The sequence below is a fragment of the Lepidothrix coronata genome, unplaced genomic scaffold (genome assembly GCF_001604755.1).
Source record: "Lepidothrix coronata isolate B3197 unplaced genomic scaffold, Lepidothrix_coronata-1.0 Scaffold9, whole genome shotgun sequence".
NCBI lineage: Eukaryota > Metazoa > Chordata > Aves > Passeriformes > Pipridae > Lepidothrix > Lepidothrix coronata.
The window spans coordinates 1,501,639-1,528,424 of NW_016690189.1; the positions used below are offsets into that span (position 1 = coordinate 1,501,639).

The following is a 26,786-nucleotide window of genomic DNA, read 5'->3' on the forward strand; positions in this document are numbered from 1 at the left end:
ACTCTTTTTATAATCAGTACTTTCCAGATTGAAGTAGTTGCATGCTTGTCAAACTAAACATATGAATTATAAGAACATCCCATTTAACACTTTCATGGAAAGCAATTAATTTGTAATACTAAAAATCTTTGCACTGGATTTACTAGCTATAAGCTTAAAGAAAATATGGATTTGGCAACTTTTTCTCTAAAATGATGAGAAATAGGAAAAAAGATGGAGAGAGCTCCATCATGGTGCACTTAGAAGTAATAAGAAAGGGGTTCTGACAGCTACTTGCTGTTGTTTTGTACACTCACACTTCCTCCTAGTTGACAGATGGACAAGATAGGTAGGTGAAAGGAAGAAAAAAATTAAATAAAGCTTAGCATCTTAAGGGTGCAAGTGCACATTTGCTGCCCAAGCTCTGGGGCTGCTTACAGTGCACAATAGGAAAATTGAAAGGTTTTGACCCTTTCCCTTGCCATGTGAGCCTCTCAGAGCAAAATAGTACTATTGTCTGTCCTGGAGCTGGAAAAAAACAGTGATATTCAATACATTTTGGTCTGGCAATTGAATTGCAAGGTAACTTTATCATTAGTGATTAAAAAAAGACAGCTGGAATCGAGCTGAAAGCTGGTCATGAGTTATCTCTGATGAGATAAAGTTAAAAGAAGGATATATCTAAAGCTGTGCCTGTTAAAAAACGTGGGAGCCTTTTATTTTCCTCGAAAAAGAAATAGACTTTGAACACTGTAACTTGGCTACAGACAGAGTTCAAAGGGAGAGAGCATGAAGGGAAAACTGGGAAGAATAGTGTGACAGAAAAACTGCCAGCCAGTGCAGAGAATACCCAGCACTGCAGGATGCTTGCTGTGGAGCACAATGTGTGTTAACCTTTCCTTTTGAGAAAAAAAATTCCCTCCATTTGCTTGTATCAACATTTTACCTATAAATCTTAACTGTATCACCTCTGAATTTTCTTTTGATGGAGATAGGAAAAGACAATTCTTCCTCATCAATCCATTCTCTAAGTGCTGTCATGGAGGCCTCCTGCTCCTCCTGAGCCCCTTGTGACAACCTCAGCTCCACAAAGGAAAATGTTGGTGCAGCAAAGTGCTTGGAGTTTGGGGTTTTTTTAGGTTACAGCAGTAATCTCATCTGTATTTAATTGTTAAAATATTACATGTTCAAAGATTTCCTTTGTAAAAAAAAGATTGTCATGACAATTTAAGCAGGATCAGATGTGTTAACTTAAGGAGTGGAACCCTCAATGCATTTTGTAGAAGTTCTTTTACAAAAGGATACAGTATACTTATAATACAAACCTGCTTAGAGGACTGAATAATCTAAAATACATTATTTGAATGACATTTTAAAAATATATTTCCCTAATTAAATTTACTTAACTAAATAAACTTTTAATCTGTTACCTCTGTTCATCAGCTTTAATTTGCAATGTGCTAAACTTTCTCTTTTATTCCTTTTGAATGCATTATGCTCTATGTCCGTTTCATAGTGCAGAATAGAGTGTAAAATGGCTGTTAACCCTATGAACTGCTATGTATGTAAATTCATGACAGCAGAAATTGCTTTACTGCAGTTTAATTACATGTGTAGTGTTGGAAATACTTGCATTGCCCTGGGAAGTACAATAAATGACAGAACAGGTGTTTGTCATTCCTCAAAGTGTTTTGTCTAGAAATAAATCTTATATAAGCTAGTGTCTTTTATGTTTAAATATCCAACAATTTTTGATTAGACAGTCAGTGTAGTGACTTAAAAATGAAATTAAGGTGTTTCAAATGAGTAGGATTTGAAACAGTTTCTGGAAAAGAAACTATAGAGTCAGAAAACAGTAAGTTATGTATTGCGTATTTTCTGACAGTTCATCAATGAACAAATTCATACTGATAGCCAAGACTTAAAATCTGAAATTTTTTTTGTTCAAACTAGAAATGCAAATACAATTTTAGTAGCAAGATCGTGTACTTTAGGAACAAGATATGAGGAATAAAAGGCAAGCCTAGATCTTTTTATAAGATATTTATTGCCAGATTCAAATACTAAAGTAAGAAAAATTTAATATATGTGTCTGGGGTGACTGAAGGACATTTAATTCTTTATGAGAAGCCAGTGATCAATGAAGGTGTATAGTCTTCATGACTCCTGAACCACCATCTGGAGGCTCTTATCTCTTTCTGTTGACTGTATCAGGAACATGTCTATATATCTAGTTTTTGAGTTATATTAAGATGAAACATAACTGTTTTGAAGAAATAAAAAAGAAAAAAGCTGATTTTTTCTTATAATTTTGAAATAAATTGAATTCTAGTAGAGTGCTGCATTGAAATGACAGCCTGTCACCCAGGGACAGTTCCTTAGTGGAAGGAGGAGTTACCTTTCAAGGCATTTTGGACAGACTCCTTTTTAGGAAAATCATTCTCTGTGTTGAAAGAGAAATCAGCATGGTTTTTCAAGGTTGAAGTATTATTCTTTTTCCTCTTTGAGTTAAAATCATTCCCTTCCATGAAAAGAGTTGACTCGGTGTGCCACATATGACGAAAATATTCTGATGCATAATAAATAACTGAATTTGCTCTATTTTACAAGTATTTTCCCTTTGTTCAGTACAGAAAGAAATTTATGATACCCTGTTTTGTACATCTTTCTTTCTTTCTAATCACTTAAATTAATGATACCAGCAATACTTTTGAGAAATGGATTAATATAAAGTGCATAAACTAAATGGAAAATCATGTGTATTAAAAATAATGTATGTTGAAAAAGATAATTCAGAGCCTTCTAGATAAATTGTGAAACTTAATGTCCTAATGAGATTTTCAACAGCATTCCCTAAACAGCTATTTTCCATAAAATTGGTGGCATATTTCCTTTTGGAATGTATCTATTGGATTGGAAATGTGGGAAACTTTAAGGTGCCCAGGCCTGTGTGTATGTGTGTCATTCCAGCAAGCCACTGAACTGTTGAGTAGTGGTGAGTCCCGAGCACTCTTAATCAATTTCTTCTGATTTCCAGTGTGGGCAGTAAGAACAGCCTACATCACAGAAAAATTTTGATAGATAGTGTATTAATTTTGGATTGCTGCTTTGGTGGTGTTTTGTCAGATTTTTAGAGTTACTGCAGCTATTTGGTACAAGTCAGCACAGAGGCAATAAATACTGAAGGTAGCTGGTCAGCAACACCACATGCAATTTTGGTCCTCAACCTGTAGTGGGTTTGACTAATGCTTACTGAGATAACCTTGACAAGAGCTCCATTTCTTTGACTAACCATGACTCTGCTACAAGGGAGAACCAAGCAATGTGATATTTTCTGTCTTAAAAGCTGCGAGCATCTTCTTTAGCATGCCTCACTCTGAAAAGATTAGCTGTTTTCCTTTCTCCATAAAAGTAGCAGTGAAACACAAATACCGACTTCATTTCACTAACTGTTGAATTGTTAAAGGAATAAGGTTTTTGAGCTTCTCTTTCAAGAAGATAGCAGATAGCAGTGCATTTCTCGGTTCACAGTTATAGCCTTGCTACAGGCCATATATATATATATATATATATGTATATAAAACTTAAGTATCTCACACCTGGTTTTATACCTTTTGTATTTGAAAACCTGAGCCTGGTTAAGGAAAAATAGGAAAATTTAGGAAAAATAAATAAGAGTATTTTGATTAAAAAAATGAGAACTGTAATTAATCTAATAATTTCAGGATGATTTGCACTATGGAAGTCGCATAGCTGTAAATAAAACTAGGTTTTAAGAGGGCTGTGTTCAGTGTTACACCAACATTTACATGTTTGGTATTTATCTTTTAGACAAACAGAAATACACCTGAATGATCTTTAAACAACTGAATCTTCCACAGTTAATTGTCTTCTATTTTACCTTTGAATGTGCCTCCAAAATATTGCTCACAAAAGTGTGCCATAGAAATTATACCAAATGTGTTGTCAGGTCTTTCTTAATAGTTAGATTCAAGAGCTGGATGCTTAAGCTATAGATTTAGCAAATTACTTTCTCTTTTCATTTGACCCTGGAGAATTTCCTCAAGAGAAATTTATGGATTAATATACATGTCATAGAAAGCCTTATCTCTTTAAGGAAACTCAGATATGAATCTTACTCTTCTTCCCTGTCTTTTTCTGAAATGATTTTATAGGCTGTTGGCTGGGGGGAAAAAAAAAAAAAAAAAAGGCAAGTGTTTATTTTGTGTCTGGCTTCAGCATGGATGCTTTGACTTCTTTTAGAGGAACATGGTCGGCCCTTTGTTGCAGAGGATATTGGCCAGGTGCAGAGAGAGCCCTGTAATGCTGCTGGCAGCTCAGAGGGACCTAAGAGCTCAGAAGAGGTGGTGTGGCTTCCCGAGCTTAATGCTGCAGCTCTTGCCAGTTCTATTTGCCATTTGTCCCCGAATTGTGGAAATCTACACATAGCCTGGAGTCATCAATATGTTCTGGGTGCAACTGGGATGGACCAGGGAATTTAATCTGCAGTAGCTGAGTGTGTAAAACTTTAGCCAGACAAATAATATAACTGATGAAAACTGTATTAAGTCTAGATAAATCAGTGCTGTGTCAAGCATGGAAAGACATTTATCACCATAGTACTTTAGAGTAATATGCCATAGTGGCAAAAAAAGTACTTAGAGTTTTTGTTTGTACTGCTGCCGGTTTGTAATAAAGTCTATGTGTCAGTCCCATCAGCACTTTGTGCAAGCCCTAAGAATCAGCCAGCTTCATATTCTAATCAAAGTAAAACCTCATTAAGCTAATATTAGAGGCTCTATAAAAATGTATTGCAGCAACTGTTTTTAATAAAAAACAATAATTGAATATGTGGTGTGCTGCAAGTTGTAGTCTTTAAATTTATACAGCATTTCACTTTAATGCTCCTTTAATTTTCCATTAGTTAAACAAGGGCAAGGCTTTTTTAGTTTCCCAGTATATTTTCATTTTTGTGTTGTTAAATTACTTATTTTTGGCAGACACGAAAGTAATTTGTTGGATAAGAACTTATAGAATCATTCATGTCTTTCCTGAAAGCTAGTATTATGTTGGTGTTTCTCTATGAAGATGTTCCATTTGCTATTTTTTCTGTAAATTTTAAGAGAAATCTTAGAAATGTGTGGGGTTTTTATTTTTTTGAGTTTTTTTAAATTACACTGGCAAAGCAAGGATTTCTTAAATCCAAACTTTTGCCAGAGGTTTTTTTTTCTCATTGAAGATGAATTTTTTAAAATAAGCTGCTACCTCAGTATTTCTCAGTCACTGATAATTTAAATTCAGACCCCTTTCCCTAATGGGTTTCTCAACCTAGTGCTAGCTTTTTCCTCTGATATTTTTATAAAAGCCTTCTGTATTCCTGTTTGGATAGCATTACCTCATGATGCTGCTTCTCAGGCGTTATCTCTTGCCTGCAAGACATGGCTAAAGCCATATTATTAATTGGTTTCCTCTCCATTTTTCTTTTACAAGAAGGGACTTTTTAAATCTTTGAACTTCTAACTCACATTGGTCATTTCTTTCTCCTTGCAGTTTTCTTTTGAAGCTGTTTTGAATTCCATTACATCTCCTGGGACATCTTTTAAATTTGGTCAGTTTTCCTTTATTCTAGTAGTTGTGTTCTTTGGGATGTTCCCCCCCCCACACACATTTCTAACTAGTTTCATTCTTGTATTTAACATCTGCTGCTTTGGTTTGTTTGGTTTTTTTGACCAAAGAAAAATATGCTAAGTTCTTTCCTGTAGTTGCACGTTTCTAGGATAGACTATAATTCAAAATAAACTCTGATTCTTGTTAATAGATATTTGATTAGTTACTCAGTAATTATCTATAAGCCTTTCCCACCGTAATCCGCTCTTTTAAATTTATCACCACAGCGTTTTTGATGGTGAAATTGTACCACAGTGCTGGCTCCATTTTGAAATTTAACTATTTTGTCTATCCCTCTCTGTCACTTCAGTAAATATGAGAACCTACTTTTGCTGTCCATTTATATTTATGAATATGATTGCCATTCCTTTTCAGGTCTGGTCTTGTGGTCTCATATGTTTGTCCAATGTACCAATTTTCAATAGTTCAGTCTTTTTCCAGCTTTTCTTTTAACGTCTTTTACTATCTCAGCAAACCTGAGTTCATTCTGGTGCAATTGTGTAATGAGTACTAACTGGACTTTGGGAGAGAGGAACAGTAGTCAGGAATGAGAAAAAACATCAAAAGGCTGTTGTCAGTATTCAATTTGGAAAGAAGCCTTTGACATACTGCTGCTGATGTGGAACATTCAAAGACATTATTTCAGATTTGCAAAGTGGGTGGTAACAAACACAACAATCAAGAAATCTGAAGTGTGAGAGGAGGACAAATTTCTCAAGTTGGCAGGGACTTAATTAATTACAACAGACTTCAAATGTTTCTGCTGTCTGAAGCTATATTTTTATTTCATCTCTCACTTGCTAGTCTGCTCTCCAACTCAAATATTAGTTACATCTATTAATGTAGGAAGTGGGAAAACTATTTCTTTGTAATAAGGAGGTTTTGGTTTGGGTTTCCTCCCCCCGCCCCTATATAGTGAAGCCATTTGTGGCCGTTTTCCGCTTTATGTTAGTGACTCACCTCTGAACCTTGGGAGTCTAACTGGATTAATTAATGGGTTACAAGAGATGTGCTATATTGGTATGTCTTTCTGAAGCTTTCTAGCTGATAGAGGATTTTTAAAATTTGTTTTGGTTTGGGCTTGGGGTTGTTATTCTTCTGTGTGTTCACAGCCAAGCAGTAGCCCTGCTTTTTTTGTCTTTTCTGGCTTTAACTCAAGATGATATTTATGGGAGAAGAGAGAGCTTCAGGATACCGGGTTGAGATCCAGGATGATTGGCTGCCATTTGGCAGTGATTTATTAAAGCAGCTTGTCTTATCTCCCTGACTGTGATCCTGGTACATTAAATGCTATAAATGCACCTTGCCAGGCATCTCATTATCTTCTCAGCAAAAGTTTGTTGTGTCATAGACTTTGTCATTCAAGTTCTAAGCCTAAAAGTTATTTAATTTTTAATATCAAACATTGGTAGGTTCCAACTAAATCGTAGACCTTCCTGGCAGCAATCAGCCATTTTGGATGTATATTGCGACTTGTACAATTTAAATACAGAGTCTGCTTTGCTTTCTCAGACAAAATAACATATGTTTTGTGGTATTTTTGGAAAAGGGTGAACATGCTCTGGGTTTCAGCTAGACTCTTTGTATTATGTGCATGTGTTTAAGGGCTTTAATAATTAGAGGATCTTCTAATAAAAGAATTAGAGGACAAAGCAGAAAAATTACTACAACATAGGTTCTCTTTGCCTCTACCTAATCTTCCTTGTTTTACCTAATACAAATTATAAAGTTACAGCCATGTTTCAGCCCATACTTTTAGCAAACGTGAAACAGAATTGATGGAATCGTCAAATCATTATTAAGTAAGTATGCTCTGTTTCAAGCTGCCTGGATTTAATTGCTTTACCTTGAAAAAACCAACCAACCTAAAAACACCAAAAACCGAAACTAAATAGTAAGCTCTAATTGAACAGGCAATCAGGGCAAAGGTCTGAAGTTCCTGGGTTAATAACAGTCACTTACTGTTTTTAAATGGTCATAGTACAGTAAATCTACATGGACCGTTTCTTTTGCACTAGACTGACTGAAGAAATGGGTATGCTTTTTGTAGTAGGCACCTTTGCAGTAGACAAAAATGTAGCTTTTTTCTTTACCATGTCCACCCCTAAACCACAGAAGATTTGAAGAAACTCAACATGTTACTTTTCTGTTTTGCAGAAAGCCTATCACAGTAAGTCACCAATTGGCACTTTATACCTATATCAGCATATTGCCATGGGACTGTTGTGAAATGCCAGGGTAGGCTAAACTTGTCTTTCCAAACCAATTCACGGGGAAGCTCACTGTTCTATGCCTACATGTGTCCTTCCTGCAGCTGTTTATCCATGTGGAGTGAGCACGTACTCATGTACGCGCGCATAAGTCAGTGTCTGTCTTGGTACGTGTAGAGTGTGTGAGCATGTTCATACTGGAGGAAGAAGTGGTGCTCACAAGCTGTGCTGCCTCTTCATGCTGTCACCATCTGTGTGTAGGCTCTTTGCCTAAAGCTGGTTGACTTTGAATACACCTAGCAAACTGGTGGGAGTTTAAAGCTAAGAGAGTGTGACCTTAAGTGGTTGGCAATGACACAGCATGATAAGTTTTTAGCTTTCAAAGGTTAAAACATAAGACTTATCTCGGGAAGGTAACAGATAAATAATGACTCTTTGAGCCAAGGAGAGAAAAAGGCAGTAAAAATATTCTACTAGTATTTATGGATAGAGTAAAATTATTCATCAAAGAATTTTGCAAAGATACATTAGGTTCCAGAAGCTATTGTGCTTCTTACAGTCTTATAAACTAGATAATTAAGAATATGCCCTGACAGTGTCATTCAGACCTGCTAATTATTTACTGATTTTCACTTGACAGCAAGATGCTGTATATTAGACCTAATTTACATTATCTCTTACTGTATATGTCAGAAGTAGAAATGCTCAATAAACATGTACTGATATTTTTCTTTTGTTACCGAGGAAATATTCTGTTATCACACTGTCATCACCAGTCTTAGGAAGTATCCAGTATTTAATATTTTATATTTTTGTCTGTATTTGCAAACATTCACTGATACGCCAAACATCCCAGTGCTGAGTATTTTCCTTATTTTGAAATTAGGGAAACAGAAGAAAAAGGCTATTTTGTCTTCAAAATTGAAGTACTAAGTCTACTGGTTTGTAGACTGGCTATCCAGCCTTTTAATCCTCCGGAGTTAAGTTTCCAAAAGCCTAATAACCATTTTTTTCCTCAAAAGCATCCATACATTACCCATGCTTTATTTCTGCATTGGGAGAATGTATTCTTCTTATTAACTGTGATAAATCTGCTCTTTACTTCTCATGTTATTGATTAGGCTAACAGCTTCTGTCTGACTTTTTCATCATCTTCTTTGCTCAGTTTTACTCAGTTTTGCATCTGATCACTACCGACACTTCTATGCTTACCCTGACTGTTTTTTCATCCTGTTGTGTCCTAAGTGCTATGGAAATTATAAACTTTCTGGGGCATGCACGTTAGTTACACATTGCTGCAGTGTGCAGGCAACATATTCAACCAAATATTTGAGTATTTTTTATTTTATGGTAACTATTAGTAAAAATCACCCAAAACAACTCCTACTAAAGTAACTTTACAGCCATTGTTCAAATTCAGTCAAGGACATCCCCTAAAGTTATTCCTTAACGATTCAACCATACTCTTCTGTCAGAGTATTGAGGGTTGGTTTTTTTTCACCAGAACTGTTTCTTGAAATAGCATGCTTAAAATAGATGTAATGTAACTGTTCATGAAAAATTTAATTGAGGGTATTTTGTATTGAGATAGTTGGGCTGAGAAATTAGAGATTGAAAAGCCCCATTTTTTTTGATCTAGTCTAATTCTGCACTGTTGCTAAATAATGACATTTGGCTGTCTGTTCCCACTTGAGTATTCTATTTCCCATAGTAATAATGTCATGGTCTGCCCAGAGCATCTTTTTAAACTGCCTCTTCTCACTCCGTTGGGTTTTTATATAGATTTTCTCTAATGCAGTAAAATAAAATACTAAAATAAAAAAATAGCATTAAATAGTAGAAGGCAGGAAATTTAAAGAAATATCTACAAGACAGGAATCAGAAAAGAAGACAGAACACAAAAGGCAAAAAACCAAAGTAAAATAGTATTAGAGTCAGGAGTCAAAGGAAACAAGACTATAGTCTGAGATCAATAAAAACAATAATATAAAGATCACAATGACTAAGAAAAGTAATAGATTTTGTAATCTTACTAATAATGAATTAGAAAAGAGGTTTTTATCAGACAGTAATGTTTGTGTGCATTTTGATAAAGTATTCCACTGATTTTCTGTAAAGGAGCAGTTGGTTATGAAGATATGATTAGCACTTAGTAATGACAGCAGAGAGAAATGTTCCATGATAACTGTATAATCTGATATATCTGGTCAAAAACATCCTGGCATTTTGAAAGGAAATCAGGGAAACACTTTTAAATGATGCTCAGTGAATTCTTGAAGGCAGAGAGACAGTATCAGTTAATTTGAAAAGTTAAATGAAGAACCACACTATAGGAATACAAGACACAGGGAATCAAGAATTCATTGTTTAGTAATCCTGATGCTTTATGCAATATATTCAAGCATATATTGTTTATATAATCCTCACATGTGAAGAAGACCATGCTATATTTGCAAACAGCCAAGATGTGATGAAACAGAACATGCCAGGCATATTCCTGCTTTTCTGTAGTGCTACTCCCTTGCATTTCCTATAGATTTTTCGAAAAAGCTATTTCATAAAGCTTTCAATACCCCATCTCACTGATATTGATTTCTGCTATAAAATAACAGAGGCCTCCCAGACCTTCTATGTAGGACTCAGAAAGAGCTCCCTGTCTAATCAAGGAGAGGAATCTCCTGACCCACTTTGTGGTATTACAGAAGTGTGTGCACACCTATTGAATGCTAACCCCCAGAGCAGGTCGTAATAAGCATTTTGCTAGACAAAATGGTAAACCAAAATCAGATTTAGCCATTTCAAAGTTCTTTTCATCAATCAAATATCTGATTAACAAATTAAATTAAAGCAATTCACAGTAAACTGATTGGGAAAAAGTGACAATGAAGTTAGGTTAAATAATTCAAATTAGAAGAAAATAGATATTTTTTCAGAATGCTGTTTTCAGGTTCCATTTCTCTGCAGGCACTTTCTTGGAAATAACTGCAACCATTTCTTTAAAATCTTTTCTTTTAATCAATATTTTTTACAGCAGTTGAGATTAGGTTATTCATTGTAGTGACAACAATGTCGATGAACTCATTTGGCCTTAATGATTTGATTCTGACAGCAGCTGCTAATTCTGCTTACCACAATGCCTAACGTTTTGTATGAAGGTTAAAGATAGAAGTGGTTCCTGGGATGGCTGACAGGGTGGATTAGTGCTGCTGAGCCCCATAGGAAAAGGTCACTGCTGCAGTACACAAGGGAGGGTTGTCACTGGGGGAGGTGAGGTCACAACTAGCCTACAAAAAGACCTTTGGGCTTGAGTAAATGAGACATTGGCAGGTATAAGTAGGATTTGGTTATTGTCTCCTGCTTATCTTTGCCTACCAACACCGGCCCTGGCTTCTAATCACCCCTGCCAGGCAGCTGTCATGTCGATGGGACTGTCAGTTCTTTCTTCTCCCTGCTCCCAATATTATTTGTTTGTGATGTTTCCAAATAGAACATCTTGAGCAAGCATAGAACTGCTGGATGAGCAAGGGAAAGTAAAAGATCTTTTTCTACTGACAGAGGTTTTTAAGCTATGGAAAGCTCCTTTAGGTTTTTAATTTATTTTTAAAGTTGCATAAAGTATTCTACTCTTATCTATTTCTTGCTGAGAAGTCATGTTGAATCCTAATAACTTTTATGTCCCATTTAAATGGGAGTAACTGAAGATCTCATTATTTTGCATGATTAGTCATTGAGGTGTAGGTTCTCTACAGATTCATGGAACAGTGTAGCATATAGTGGCCTTAGGAGGCAATTTCTCAGTTGCACAAGGTAATATTGGCTTTGAAATATGACTTGCTAGAAAAACGATGGCTCAGCAGCTCACCCTGAAGTGTCACACCATTTCAAAGACTAGTCTTTCACAGTGCTGCGTGCTGTGAACTTACTGGACTGTACATTGAAGTCTACATAAACAGTAAGAACTCAGCAGTGCAAGAGAAAGTGGAATTTTGCAAAATGACACCTGAATTATAAGAAATAAGAAGTATTTGCCAGTTTTTGATTTGTATTTACTGGTAGCTGGGTTACCAAGCCTCAAACATAGTGGGATGAAGGGTACTGTCTGAATTTGATGAACTGATGGTCTGGTCTCACTTAAGATGACTAATTTTTTTCAATACTATACTAGGTTTCTTCATTTGGGATACATTTTTTCTTACACCAACTCCATGCTATGTTCTCTTTTCAGTCATTCAGAGGGTTCAGATTTTGGGGTTTTTACTGGCTCTGTACACTCCAGTTATAATGCCATACACTGAAATGTAAAAGTAATTTTCTCATTGTTAGGAGAGCAATTGCAGATCACAATAGATGTTCCTTCCCAGTACCAAAAGCTAGACTTCAGTGTGGAGGGTAACCTGTTAAAAGACACGTCACAAATTTCCACTGATTTTAATGAAATTGCAGAGAGAAGATGTAATTTTGAAAAGGTAATGTAGTGTTTCTACTTGTTTGTCACCCAGTCTCTCTCTTAGGACATATTACAAAATGCAGAGGAAACCAAATGGCTAGTTTGAAGATCTGTGAGGTAGTGAATTTAGTTTTGGAACATGAATATTCATCAGATCTTGCTCTCCTAAAACAATCATCAAGCACAACCTTTCTTTGAGAAAAGCTGTCAAGTTTGACGTACTGTGCGTTCAGAACCTGACTTAGAAATTATTAACTTTGAAATGGAAGAATCTTTTCAAGCAGCATTAAACAGGGCATTCTAGCAGTTTCTCATTAAATTTTCCTCAGTATTTGTAAAGTTCATTGATTTCGGAGAAATAAAAAGCAGGAGTGTATAATAGATGAAGGTTTAGTACTCAGGAGTAAACCAACTCCTCCCCCTTCAAAATTTAAAAATAAAAAAAGGCCAAGAAATTAATTCAGATAATTTAACATGGGAAATTAATCTGTAACAGATGGAAACAAAGAAGCAATAGACCTTCCTGCTTTCCCTTCTCAGATCCATTAATTGCTATAATTTTAGGCAGACTGTCTCTCAACAGATTGAAGGGTGTGCAATAGCTGGGAAAATCAGGCCATTTGATGGTGTCCTTAACTGCTTAAGTGTGACCGTTTAGATGTCTACAGGTGAGAATTTTGATCTCTACCCAAATCCTACATGTCATAAAGAAAAATTGATATTACATAATATCAAGAAATTTGTGTTTTGAGTCACTCAGAAGTAAGTGCTGAAAATCCTCTATGTTATGGTTTAATAACAAAAGAAATGTCATTTCTCTAAGGGAAAGTCCTAGGAAAATGCTAATACTAGGGAAAGGATGTTTAGGGATCACTTTTACTTTAGAACATAGAGGGTTGCTTTTTTTAAACTCTAATATAAAAAAAATGTATCTTTGCATTATCTTTATGAATTTCTAATTCCCTTTAAAAGGCTAGCTAGGATCAGGTATTTAATTATGGGCTGCTTTATGAAATATATTTCATTGTTTTCAATGTCACTTTTCAATTTAATTTAAATTTGTCAAGCTGGTTTATAGCTCAGTTTGTTTCATTTTTTTCCCCAGGAGACTTCTGCTTTTGTGAGTGTCCCAAGTAAGGGATTTTAAAAGAAATTACTTTCAGTAATAAAACTATAAATAAAATAATGAATGTTTCCTTCAGACAAACTCTGATAGAAGTTTATGCACCATAAAAACCAAGCAAACAAAAAGGAAAAAAATTGTTAGAAAAACCTAAACTGAACTACTTTATAAGACAAAGGAATAATAAACAGAGAATCGAATATCAGTAGATGTCAGTTGTTTGGGGTTTTTTTAACAAATAAGTATCTTGACTTCTACTGACAGACTATTTTAATACTGGAAAGAAAGAAAAATATAATGAGATGGACTCACATGCTGCACAATCTACAAGAGAGCCCTCAATTGCTTGTTTATTTTCCAAGGTTGCACACTCCAGCATGCCCAAGTGTAAGCCATCACATTTGACAGATTTGAGTACCAGAGGCCTGAACGAGCAGCTTGTCATGTTCAACTCTGCTAAATACTTTTAATAGCAATGTTACAGCAAAAAAAGTGGAAGTTGAGTACCATGTCAGTCTTGGGAGACTCCTGGACTTTGCTGTGTTACAGGCAGACGATTCCTGACTCATAGACATATTTTAATAAGAGGAGGGAGAAGTCAAAGTTACAATTTTTTGAAGAAAAAGCTTGAATAAGTGAATGAAAATCCATTAGAGTCTTCCTGTTTGTCATAAGAAGGAATCCTGTGATATTTTCTGTAATTATCTGTAACAAACAGATTCTCTTTTCTATATGTGGGAGCACCTTCCAAGAGCTGGCCAAGTCATGGACAAGTAGGTTTGCAGATGACTGTAGCTGGCTTCCGACTTCAGCTTTGGTTTGGGACTCCTGTTTTTACTCTTCACCAGCATTAATTACAGTGACATTTGGCTCAATACCTTAATTTCTGGAGAATTAATACGAGCAAAAAACTAGTGTGTGCTTAAGTACATGTGTCAGGTACCTCAGCAGGGAAAGAGAAGTAATACCAAGGGAGGGGAAGACCACACGCAGTTCTTCACTGCTGAACACAGAGTACCCTATGGTCACTTTCTTTCAAACAGTGTGTATATAGTCTTTATAATAAACATTTTTAATGTAGTTATTAATAGTGAATCTTTAACTCATGTAACTATCACATTTATAACAATAATCTTTATTTAAGTATCTCACGATCAGAACATTAGAATGGTGTTATTTGAATACAACATGAAGTTTACATGAATTTCTGTTAGATGTGAGGCAGTGTTAGAGATGTCAACTGAAAATCAGAGATTTGAATGAAGGGTAAGAGAGCAAGCATCCTTATTATCACAGTGAGTTAGTAAAAAGTGAAGCAAGGTCAGAGGTCCTCTGACCTCTCTGGTGTTCTCCTCCTTTGGAAAAAGCCTCAAAAGGTAGCAAGGCAAACGAAGAATTCCCTCTGAGATACTGCTGCTCCTTTGCCTTTGCAATGACTGAAGCAACATAGTCAAGAAAAGGGAATAATGTTTTTTGCAGAAGTTTCTTCTGTGCTGCTCCAAAGGAAAACGGTAGTCTTCATTAATTTCTTTGCAACTTTATACCTACATAAAAGGTTGCTTCTCTCATAGTTGGTCCTATCTGTTATGTTTTGGCACAATAATCTTGATTGTTACTCAATATAAGGTACTATTCCTTTACTCCAATTTTAGTTCTTCAAAACCATTTTAGGACATTTTGTGATTTGTATTTATGCCAGTAACCCTGTACCTTTCCTGAAAATGAAATTTTGGGTGCATTAGATCTGGAAATGAAGACTTTTTATAAGGAAGAGAGCTGTACCTATTATAAGCATTAATTATTTGTAGAAGAGCTAGGATCAGTACTACTCCATATTGTATGTGCTGGGAACTTTCAGAGGTAAATTTACACTCAAATTTTCAGCCTACCACATCCTCTTCTCACTATTGCAAGACCCTCTGCCCTTTAATTTCTTCTGTTTCTGATAATTTTTGTGGTCTGTCAGAGAGCAAAGTTTTATCTGAATTTTAGGTTTAGTGAGAGAGAACAGGGCAATTTCAAGTAAAAAGTAAGTACACAAAATACTTGAATAATGTAAAGGCATACTTTGCTAGAATTGCAGATGAGGATTTTTGCTGCAGGCCCTATGCTGCTGCTGTAGTGCCCTTTGTCTGGTGTATGTGTCTAGGGTAGAGACAATGCAGCAATTCAGTTGTCTAAACTCTCTACTCCCTGCATAATGTCTAGAGCTCTGACCTTTGTAGGTGACATCCACCCTTTTTTTTATGCAGGATTTGTGCTTGGTATCCCTCTCCACTGCAATCCATCCTATTTCCACAATCTTTTGCTGTCCAGTTTTTTGTTGCCCTTCTTGCAACCTAATGCTTTCTGTAACATTGCAGATGAGAATTTTAGTTCTCAGTTCTTTTAGCAGGTGGTAAAGAGGTTTCTAGCCCCTTCTTTTCTCTTTCCAGCTGAACTACAGGCTTAATGCCTATCCATTATGGTGTTTTGTTTTTTTTTTTCCTGTAGAAAAACTGAATTGAAAGCAGTATGGATACATTCTTTCTTTTTTTTCTTGATAATTTTAGATTCACTTCCCCACTTCTATAGCTCATCTGGGGTTGGGGTTTTCTGGGTGGTAAAAATAAATATCAATAAATATCAAGCTTACTTTTTATATTACTAAGGTTAATTAAAAATTCACACAGTTTCAAGGATAAGTTGCACTTAAAATGTATCTTGCTTGCAAGCCCCATGTGATCATCATTTTGGAGAGATGTTTAAACTGGCTCTAAGATGAGGTATTCTATGCAGCAAAGTGAACTCCCTGGGAAGATTCTGCCCCTGATGCCTGGCAGGTAACTGTGTCTCCATCGGGATGCAGTGGGACTGGCCCCTATGCCTTAGCAGATGGACAAGGCACTTCAAGTGCCAAAGTCTCCTTCTCCCCTACTTTCTGTGTCTGCTGCTGCCATTCCTCATGCACATTTGCATGGTAGGCTGGGGAGGACCAACCAGAGGGCTTTCGTCACTGGAGTTCACCCCTTCCTCTTTGATCCTAGCACAAAATTCTTGGTGTTGACCTCAGTGTGCTTCCCAGTCACCCAGAACCCATGACAAATGGCCAGAACTAAATTCCTGAAACTCTTGATAGATTCTGATATGTTAGGGGAGTAAATCCACTCAGGCAGTTATTTATTTTCCTGCAGGGAGACCAGGCATTGTTTTTCTCCTACTGAAGATGCTTACAGGCTGAAATGGGTCCCCTTTTTAAAAGCTGCCATCCACACCACACCGACAAGCTGTGTCAAGGTTTCTTGGATCCATGAGCACCATTTTTCTCTTTTGGTCAATCTGGCAATTTCAGTACTTTCATCCACTGGAAAGAGAGAACTCATAGTGAGATACATTAGTGCTGCCACATTTTCAGCTGATAGGGGTGCTTTCAATGTACTGTTTCTCTGAAATTTGAGCTAAAAACAGCCAAGGGAACTATTCTGTTACCCAGCAGACAGACTACAACTTTCTAAAGACTTTATGTTTTTCTTTTTTTGAAGAAAGCTGTTTACAAAACAGAGGGTACCAATACCTCCAGGAAACATCTGTCACTGGACTAGGAAGAATAACAAAAAGTTTAGGATACATAAAAATTAGTTATTGTTTTTCATTGCATATCTTTACAGATTTGATCAAAATATGTCATTCCTTTTGACAGGAATTTCTCATATTTTGGCTATGGTTTTGCAATAAATTATGAGTGAATTTTTTTTTTTAGTTTGTCACAAGAGAAATTTGAATTTATTGTACTTAAGAAAAAAGAAATGATCTTTTAAAATTTTGTTTCCATTTTATGTTATCCTTTATTATTTTATTATATATACATTTTTTCATACGACTAGCATATGGTATAATATTTCATTGAAGATGCTTCAATTTAGAAAAAGGTAGTTTTGATCAGTATTAAGTAGAGTTTTCCACAATGATTTGAAATGTCAAATAAATTAAATAGAAACATCTGAAAATTAAGATACAAAAAAGAACATTTATAGTGTACTATTACACCTTTTTTCTCAATGCTAGAAAGTTATTTCTGATTTTAATATGACAATGTAAGTATAGGTCGACTGAAATTTAAAATTTAGTTCCTAAGTTATTCCAGTTTTTGAGCAAATCATTATTTTTTAATATTGCAAGATATTTCGTTTTCTATTTAAAAAATTAATATATTGTCAAATATATTTTATTTGAAAATTTCCAGCTAGCTTTATATCCTCATAGCTCCATCATAGTTTGCCCTCTCATAGTCCAGAAACTTGAGCAATTATCATGCCTACAACTTACTCCTACAACACCTCTCTTCTCCAGACTTCTAAAAGTTGTGTAAGAATTAGGTTGAAACCTCAAGTAATAGTTCCATAAGTGAGCTCCTACCATCATTGGCAAGATGATAAACACATGGTACAGTGACTTTTTAAGAGATTTTGGGACCAACAAAGATTGGTACCACTGGCATATGGAATAACAAATATGTTTGAAAATTTCTGGCATCAGTGACAGTTGGGATCTCTGAGCACAATTAAATTACCATTACTATCAATGATTGCTGTTAATGACCATGTGAAAAGTAGCAATGTAACATAAGGTGCAAATGAATAGCATTTAGATTTGCTGCAAAAGTCTGGCACAGGTTAGGATTAAAGATAACATTAAAACCTTCAAACAGAATTTATAATGTCAATAATCTAATCACCAAGTTAGCTCTGTAATGTAGAGCAAGAAAATGTTAAACATTTGAGGAATTATAAAAAAATATCAAATATCAAATAAGTGCTTGCATAGTCTCTGCAAATAAGTTTGGTTCTGAAATCCGTGTTTTCTAAACTCAACAACCTGACCTTCATGGGTGAAAAGGCTAGAAGGAATTTAAAATCATAAAATCTCCAAATCTCAAGCTTGAATAAAAATGTTCCATGAACAGAGAATAAAGATATGCCTAAACTGCATTAAACTTTTTTTTGCTTTTTTTTAAGCAATCTGATTTTATTTAGAGAGTCTTGAATGTCTGATATATTTAATTCATATTGCACATTTCCTCTCAGAGATCCTTCTGCTTTACCCCTGTGTTTATATGACTGTGTATTTGCTTGAGAGTTATGGAATATGATTTTTTGTGCTTTAAGTTTTCTGAGAAGTTTTATTTAAATCAGCCAGTTTTACACAGGCAGTAGTGATGAGTAAGACCCTGAAGGGCAGATGCACAGACAGGATGAGTATTGAAGCCTTTAGTCCTTACTAAATGATGCTAAAAATCAGGTCATGTACAGGCAGGACAAAGTCCCTTCCTACTTTCTACTAAAGCAGGAAAGACCTGGGTCTTTACTCAGCAAAATCTGGGAGAGAAGCAAGATGTGTGAGAGACAATCCGGGCAAACAAAACAAGAGAAGAAACAGCTTTGTGTTCTGCTTAACTTGTCCTTTACCAGACAGGTTGTTGTCGCGTTGTTGACTACAAGCAAGTAATCCTATTAGGCTTCAGGTAAAAGGCTTAGCTTGTTATCTGAAAATATTTGTGTGGATCAAGCTTTCAAAGAGTTTCAAGGGGAAGATTTTTATTAAGAAACCATTTAGGCATTGAACTAGCACCTTTTCCCACAGTCACAACTTACTGCTAAACTCGACAAACCAGCACCTCATCTTGAGACCTACACGGAAAAAATACTTTGTACAAGGGTATGCGGGAGGAGGCCCATTGCTTCCAGTCACTTCCCAGATTAAACTCATCATACACTTCCAGAGGCACTGCGTTTCTGACAGCGCTCATGAGTTCAGGGGGGTGTCCCACACCCGGCATCCTCTTCTTGCTCCTTGGAAGGCAGTGCAAGGCTGCCAGCCCTGGGTCCATGTTATGCCATGTTGTAGTAAGGTTATCATGGAGTGCTGCACCGGAAGACAAGGATAGGAGGTGTCCCATCCTGTGTTTTTACTTTCAGCCTACAATTGTAAAAGATGATTAAAAAAAAACCAAGTGAAATTACAAATTAAATATAATAATTTTGGTTTAGTCTTTGCCTACCACATCTTTTCATCTTAAGCAAATGACAGTATGGGGTAACAAATATCGCTCAAAGACAAAACCAACTCCAAACCTTGCTTTACCACAACAGCAAAGCTGTGTAAAACTTCTGGATTTAAATCTTGCTATTTCATGGATGTTTATAGGATGAGTATAATGAGCAGAATGAAGACAGTCTTACTTATCATTCTGCTAACATAGTCATGTACACTGTTTTTTTCAGATTGAGTTTGATCAGTTGCAAGTAGGAAAGATAAATATCTGCTTCTGCACATAAGCAAAAATGGGACAGTAGTTCTGGCAACAAATATTCTTAAGCATGAGAGACAGTACACAACAGAGGACGCTACCAGTAAATCAGGATTTTGACATCAGGCAAATAATTACTGGGAATAGTTCTCCTCTGAACACTTATCAGGAGGATTTATTTGGTTTCTTAATATACTGTAGAGACAAGGTTGAGTAAAAAGATCTGATATTTCAATACCTCCCTCACAGCTGAAGCTCTTGACTGGCAGTTTGCAAAAGTGAATGGCAAATTCTGCTTATCTCAGGGTGTTTATGGTGCTGGTTTCAATATTAATTTCCTTCAAATACAAATGTGGATATCATGAGATATTTCTTAATGCTTGTGGGATCTCATTTCTGTTTTCACTTTTGGGGATGTGAATTGGCCATATACAAAGTGAAGAATGAAATTTTTACTTCTTAAAATGATGAGGTAACAAGGTGTTATAGATATATAAGGCTTTATATTGCTTTTTATCTTCTGAAGAACTGCATTGTCAGTTCGTATTTGGTCCATTCAACTGATTTTAATTAACTTGTCTGAGTCTGCATTTGAAAAATTTAAGCATCTCTTGGATCCAGTGTGTAGAAAATTTAACAAACAGCAGCAGGAAGATAATTCCTCCAAAAGATTTTCTCCCTTGGCTTGTTATGATATTGTCAACAGCTCTTGATGGAATTACTTCCTTACATCTTGTTTTAGCCCATGGACTGCTTAATACATAATTAAATATAGATACTGTGTGTCTGCCTCATGTAAAAAAACCCCTGTACTTTACAGAAATAAAATATCTTCCTTGTTGGATATTTATAGTTTTATTCAAATAACACTTACCTAAATTCCATTTTGCAAAATTGTTGATACATTCTATTATGAATTTAGAGCTAGTTAATGACTTTCTGCTGCCCCTATCATGTCAGATTAAGTGTTGTATTCATAAATAAGTGGAAACCAGAAGGGGTTCTTATTCAGATCCTGAGGTAAGGGTGTGCAGTTTTACAAGGTATGTATAATTATCTCAAGGCATGTAAATCTTCCATCAGTTCATTTTTTTATCCTTGCAGGCACTAGAACTAAATTATTTCTTAAAGCTTGGAAGAATATGGAAATTCACTGACCTTGCAAAAATGCATTTTGCCTTAATTGTGCTCTTGGGCTAGCAGTAATTTCTGTAGTAGGATATAATTTTCTAATTGGATCATCTTATAAAAAGATTTCCAACATGAAATAAAAAATCCTTCCAAAGTGATACTACATGAAAGCAGATGCATAAATGCATTTCTATTCTTTTTAATTGTAAACAATTTTCCTTAGAATATGCTGAGTGCATCCATTTTGAAATGTGCATGATTTTCTATCATGATTTTCTATCTATCATGATTTTCTATCTTCAAATTAATTCAAGATTAATGCTTCAAAGGTTGCCTTGTTTGGGTATGACAGGTAATGCATTACACTTGCTGAGGAAAAAGGGGTGAAGTAGGAGTTGAACTGGCTATGTTTTCATTTAACTATGAGCATAGAATAGCTATAATGAAATTTAAAGCTCCTGCAAGTTTCTGGTTTGATTCAGGACCTAGGTTTTGGCTCTCACAGTCTGTGGAATGAAGCAAAGTATTGATTTTATGAACTCTGTGCCATCTTGAATCTACCCGTGAAGGGTCAGTGTGGCTGTTTCATGAATAATGAGCAGCTGAGATCACAGTAGAAGATTTAAAAAGGATTAATTTATGTGGAATTGAACTTTGAAGGAGAAACTTTGCCAGCTGATATATTGGCAACTCAGTTAGTGAGGAGTTGCTTTAAGTAAAACCGTCCAATTATTTTCTCATCTTTTCATCTTAATAAGCTAAGAGATCATTTCAGTTCTCAAAAGTCAATTAGAGGAGTAACTATAAAGTCTTTATATTAGGCTGAATTCTGCCTTACTCTCCTGAGACATGACCTGAAATATGGGTGTTAGAGAGGAGAGTTCATGAGCAGCCTGGGATGCATGTTAATATTCACTTTACTGGCGTGCAGTAGAGAAGCAATGTCCACCTCCATGGAGTGTGTTGTGGAGGCTGATTTTGCAGTGTGTTCTCTGTTTTATGGATATTATGTGTGTAGAACTAGCTTAAGCACTGACTGATGGTCCAGGAGTTCCATCTTCCATTTGCAGGGTTTAACTTGTATGAATATAGTAAGTAAAGGCGTACTAAGTTCAAGCTTTCTACTGTGGGCATATAGTTTAAGTCCTTTACTTTGCTGTTGTCTCTTCAGTCTTTCCTGCTTATGCTTTGGATGTACCTGCCTTTGTTTGTTAACTGCCTAGGTGATTAAATGCCAGCATTTGATTTCCTCACTCCTATTTAATGTAAATGCCTTTCACATCACTGACACAAATTGTGTTACACTCCAGGTAACCATTCACCTCACAGGTGGTTAAATTTAGGGATTTTGTATTTTTAGTGCACTGTAGGGTAATTTAAATAAGTATCCAGGGTAACTGAGGGCATCCCAGTCCTAGCCACTGCAGTAGACTAGTATACTTACGTCTTATTTGGAAACCATGGAAGGAGGTTATACTAATCAAAGAAATTGCTGGTGTTTCTCATACCTCTACTGTTTCTGTGAAAAATTGTTAGATGACATCCATAGGCTCTAAGAGACATGGGCACAGCTGAATGCAACTTATCTTTCTGTTTGAGGGAATACTTGTTGGAATGTGTTTATAATCTTTGTTCAGCTTTACATACTGACGTTAAGTACTGGATATTTTGATTTCAGACACCTTGCTATTTCCAGAACAACTATGTAGTAGGGAGGTCAATGAGAGGATTATTATGAGATCTTTTCAGTACAAGCACACACTAATGAAAGTGAGACAAAGAGTGTCAGTGGAAACTAACCAACTATGTAGATAGCAAGTTCTGCAATTCTCAACTTTATGGAGTATTTGACATGATCAAGGAGTCAAAACTTTGCTTGAAGCATTTGGAGCAATTTGTGGAGCTCTAGGATGTGTACAATATTCATAGCCACCTTCCTGATTATGGACAATGTGGAAGTCTTCTCCAACAGAAGTATTATTACTGGGCAAAGTCAGAGAGCATGAGGTGTGTTTCCGGATGAAGGCTGTAGGACAGTGATCATCAATCTAACCAGGGTATGGGAGAGAAGCCGCTCTTTGATACCTATCACATGGTTGGGCACACTTGTTCTAGCTCCCAAGGTAGAGGAACATTCCTATTGCTGTACAGCTTCCCTGCTCAGGTTCTGTGTGAACAGAATTTAATGAGGTTGCAGAAGCACTCAGAAGTAACAAAAGGGTGACCTCTGTAACCTTAAGTTAGATTTCTTGTGCATATATATTTTTGGACAATCATCTTTGGACAATCATTGCTGCTCGACAACATTATTTTTTATAATGTGTAGATTGAGAGTACTCAGTTTTAATGCAGTTAATTTGGCATTTTGTGTATTCCTTGTTATTTTTATCATAATAATAGCCACTCATTTTATTTATCATCTGCCATTTGAAATTTTTTGCATTTAAGATGCTTTCTAGTGCATTGTCTGAATATCCACAGAATCTTTTTTTCAAACTCATTTATTGTGTCCATTTTAGAGATGTAAAGCTGAGGTACAAGAATATTAAGGCCAAAAAAGAGCTGCTGGGTTTTGATGTGCAATTTGAATTGATGGTAACATAAATTTTAAGATATCACTGCAGCTAACTGTAGGTTCAAAGCACATTTCTATGCATTATATCTTTACAAGTCAAATGCTAAGCTCTAAAGGAAACTAGAAGCTCTTTATTGGTGTCCAACTTATTAAAAAATGTTAAAGCAGTCACCTAATATCTTACAGGTTGCAGGAAGTTTGGTACACTAGGGGCTTCAATATAGTTCCTTTTCTAACAGAACTTACAACTTCTTTGAAAAATGACAGAAGGCATCTTGCTTTAATGCAAAATTCAGATTCATCCCTAAAGCAGACCTCTTACAAGTACTAAATTAATGAAGTGTTTCTAGAGAAAAAATACTATGTGGTTGTGTTATCAAAACCTGTGGTGTTATATTATATTCACAGTGAGAGTAGTGGCTACTGGACTCTGTTCTCTGTTTGCTGATTTGAACCCAGGCACAGCAGAATGAGCTGAGCTGCTGAGAAAAAAATCTCAGGCATATGCAAGCAGTGATTTTGAAGAGAATTATGAATTATCCAGATTTAAGACAATTTCTCTTAGAAATAGCAAACTGCATATTCTTAATGTGCAGATTATGGCTTGCTGAATATCAAAGTTCTTCTCTAGATCTTCTTGGTATTCGGAAGTTTCTGAATGAAAAGGTTGCCAGGACTTGTCAAAACAAGGCAGTTTTCTCTTAGCCTCAGTCTCCCAGAAAGCTGAACAGCATTTACTGACATTTTCTTTTAAACAAATCAACCACAAGACTGACACCAAACAAAAAGAAAAGCAGATTTTGCTAAAGCTGTAAGTAGCTAAAATGTGTTTTTTAAAAGCAAAGTGGTGTCAGGCATTAATAGGCAACAGTACTAACCAAACCTGCCCTAGACTATCTAAGATGTGTGAAAAAGAGAAAAGTAAATGGAAGATAAAATAAAAATGAAAGATGAATCTTAGCCAGTATATTAAAAGCCTATATTAAGTCCCTTAGGTACAGTTTGACAATGAATATTGTTTTGTTAAGAGTTAGGAGGAACAAGAACTAAAATTATAGTTTGCTGCAGACTCCCAAGAATGGGTATTCAATCTCAAAGTGATGCACATTTAATTTTATCAGATATTTTTGTCATGTATTTGCCAGTTTAAAGAATAAATTAATATGAATCACTAAGATTTTTTTCCAAATTGTAAATAAGACATTTTCATTATCCAAAAAATAACTATTTACTTGTCTGATACTGTCTAGACTTGGGAAAGAGGTCTGTAAGTGTAGAAACAGTGAGAACTGAAAGATAAAAAATTTAGCTGCATAAGCAAGTTAAAACAACTCTGGACAATGCTCTAAAATAAGTACAAACAACAATTTTCATTGCCAAAAGGGTGGCTGCTCTGTTCTGCTGGAGTTTTCAATTTTTACTATGTCTTTTCAAAAGGCTGCTAGAAAGCATTAATTCAAGTTGGAATCAGTTTCTCTAATAGTCCTTAGAAATATTCCAGAAGGAAAGAGGGTTTGGATATTCCTGGTTTTTACAGGTATACTGAGTATTAGCAAAAATTTTGGTGTATGAAAGCCCCCAAATTTAGAAAACTTCTTGAGAATCTATCATAAGAGAAAAAAAATCCAGACAAATATAGTGATGACTCTGAAAGGTCAGAAGTGGAGGTGTTAAAATAATCTTTTGTATATCTTACAACATGGCCATGAGTATTCCCAGAACCCACTAATAATCCACTGATGAGTGAGGTGTGATGAATGTGAAACACCAGAGAAACCATGATAGAAAGGAAACATGATTATAGTAATTTTTGCCTGAAAACTTCAGGTGTAAAGAATATAGTTATATTTCATGAATCAGCTGAACTGTTTAGACTTTAGAAAATGTGAATCTTCTTACAGAGAAGCAGGAGCACAAGATTAAGTACCAAAAATTGAAATAGAATAGAATAACAAACATATATGGAGAAACAGGATGAAATGCTGATCTTGGTCCCTAGGATCTTAGGTAGACTCAGAAAACTCATGGTCAAATATTAGTTGACATGAATGTCATACATTAAAAGGTCATGTTGTTTCTGAAAGTACCTGGTATATCTCATTTTGGATCTGCCTTATGATTTTTTTTTAAATGTATCTTTTGATGAGAGAATATTATCTTTTCTAAAATGTAATCATATTTAATATCATTATGTTTTTATCCATCTTTAATGTTCTCAGTCTTAATACTATTCTAAAGGTATATTCTCACGTAGCACAGAGCATTTGAATAATGACTTTTTAACATCAATGAAATTATGTATCATATTAGACTGGAAAATACAGAAAGCATAAAAGACTAGTGCTTCAGAGATGGTTCTTGGATGAATGTGGACAGCCTATAGTGTATGATATTACAATTTCATTACTAAATCACTTGTGTGTTTATTACCTGTAAATGTAGCAGAAGACATATTTATTTCTAGTCGTTGTACTCAATGGTGGAAAGTGCAGCACTATAATAAACTCTTGCCCTCTGAAATATGTTTATCTTGTCACTGAGCTTGCTTACTAATGTGATTTTCTACCTTTTGCTAAAGGAAGGTAATGCTTACTGCAGTTGCTGTGATACAGGACTAGTGCACTGAACCTTCTAGTGCATCAGCACACATTTTGTGCCATGCAGTTCACTGTCACTGCTGCTATCTCCCAAAACCCCAAATGTAAAATAAGGATTCAAGATATTTTCCTTGTTTGCTCTGAATGATTAGTAGTAATAGTAGTGAGCTTTAATTTGACTGTGGGATTGGATTTTAATTTTTTTTCTAAAAAGCAGCTCATGATGTAGGCTACAGCAAGGATATTATGCGTTCTATTGTGTTTTGCACTTTAACAGCATGTATAAACACCTAGCTTTGTCTTTCTAGAAGTTATATGTCTAGAAGAGGCTTTATCGACTCTCTCTAGGAGAGGAAAAGACATAAAGGGACACCTTCAGTGGACAGTTTATCTCACAAACCTGAGACATTTGAAGTCAGGATGAATTACCTCCTAGAGGAGCCTGCTTTTTATACTGGTTAGAGAGGACGTCTAAATAGGTTAAATAAGATACCTAATTTTTATATAGTTAAAACTATAGGAGATGAATCTCGCTGCAAGTGATGAGGTGATTTTTTTTCAAACTTTTGGCCTGAGAATAATCCAAAAAAAGATTAACAGGTGATGTAGCAAAACTGGGAGTATACTGCTGTATGTGGCAATGAGGTAAAGGTCAAAATGTAATGCCATAGAGAAGCAATTCTGTAGAGAAAGGTCTGAGTAACACAGATCAACCTCCCTTCCATACAAAAGCAAGGCTTTTGTGAAAGTTGTTAATGACATTTCTGTAAG

General features: G+C 35.5%; 1 protein-coding gene across 1 annotated transcript in view; it reads left to right on the forward strand.

The window, feature by feature from the left end:
• Positions 1–26,786, forward strand: part of NAV3 (neuron navigator 3) — a 253,471-nt gene that overhangs the window by 159,345 nt on the left and 67,340 nt on the right. The gene's annotated exons all lie outside the window — the stretch shown is intronic.